Below are 1,463 nucleotides of genomic sequence, written 5' to 3'. Positions count from 1 at the left end.
TTTATTTTTAAATTTTGAAACAATTTAGGTAATGAATTACACAAGCAAACACATACTATAACTGATTCTAATCAATCTCTAAAGGTCGGAGACCATGGTCTAATTCTTCATATTCTTCTTTTAATGTAATAATAAATTAAAACTATACTTTTTTTTAGGTTTCTTGTAGTATTTTCCACCCTAAGGTGAGAGACTATCTTTCAAGTACTAGATAATGTTGAAGGGGATCTCTCTTCTAATAATATTTTTTTTCTCTCATTCAGATACCAAATAATAATATACTATCACATTAAGTGGTAGCAACACTTTTATAACTTACTCAACAAAATATAAAATAAAACTATAGATTAGCGAGTGATGCAAAACTCAGTAAGGAAATAACCAATAGTGACTCTAACAACCCATGATAAAAAATGGTGTGGTATCAGCCGGTGGTTTTCATACCAATACAATACAACAATTATATCGTACATGTAACTAAATCAGATAAAATAAAAATTATTAGTGAAAATCGTATTATACTGTACCAGTTAAAACTAGTTTGCCTATGAAAAAATTCATATTTTTCAGAACGACATATTAAGAATTCAAACCTTCAAGCTGATAGTTTGGGATATTCAATATTGTAGGGAGCAATTTGACAGAGAAAAAGCTTGGATGAGAAATTTGCTAGATTTATTGATGAACCATTTATACAAAAGGAACAGCATGGACAAGTAGTTTTGGAGTGTGGACAATACTGGATTGTATTTTGTGAGTTCTACTTACCTTTTCCGGCTTGAGCAAACTCCGACCCATATAGGTATTTCTCTAACAAAATCTTGGTTAAATTGTGTTCCTTCCAAAATTTGCTATTTTGTTTAGGAGGAATGCTATATCTAGGATTAATGATATAAAATGTGTCATTTGCAAGACCCATAATGAAACTTTTGATCATGTATTTCTTAATTATAAGTTTGCTTCTTTTGTGTGAATCGAGGTGTATGCTTGGCTTCAAGTTTCTGCGCCAAGTCTTACCTCAATTATTGAGTCTTTGAATTTGCATCATGATATTGATAGGCATTTTAAGGAATCCAAGTTATGAAGGATGTTGTAGTTTGTTGGAATATGGTCAATTTGAATCACGAGAAATGATCCAATCTTTACGGATAAGGAGGTGTGTTATGTGCATATAATGGACTTGATTCAAACTAGATCCTGGACATGGTTTCTCTCAAAAATAGGTCCAACTTCCTTAATATTTACTAATTGGTATAATAATCTTATTTATTGTATAATTATGTATTCCAAAAAGATCACTAAATGATCTTTATTATATTGGGTTAACACCTACTTGTAATACATTTTGCTTAGCTAAAAAACATAATCAATCATTTATACATTTCATTAATTAAGTTATATGTTGGAAATTATAATATATATTTATAAATTGCTTATATTTATTATTATTATATATATATATA

Source organism: Lupinus angustifolius, chromosome LG09, assembly GCF_001865875.1.
Source record: "Lupinus angustifolius cultivar Tanjil chromosome LG09, LupAngTanjil_v1.0, whole genome shotgun sequence".
Classification (NCBI taxonomy): domain Eukaryota; kingdom Viridiplantae; phylum Streptophyta; class Magnoliopsida; order Fabales; family Fabaceae; genus Lupinus; species Lupinus angustifolius.
The sequence above is the reverse complement of the archived record's forward strand: the minus strand, read 5'-3'. Positions refer to the sequence as shown.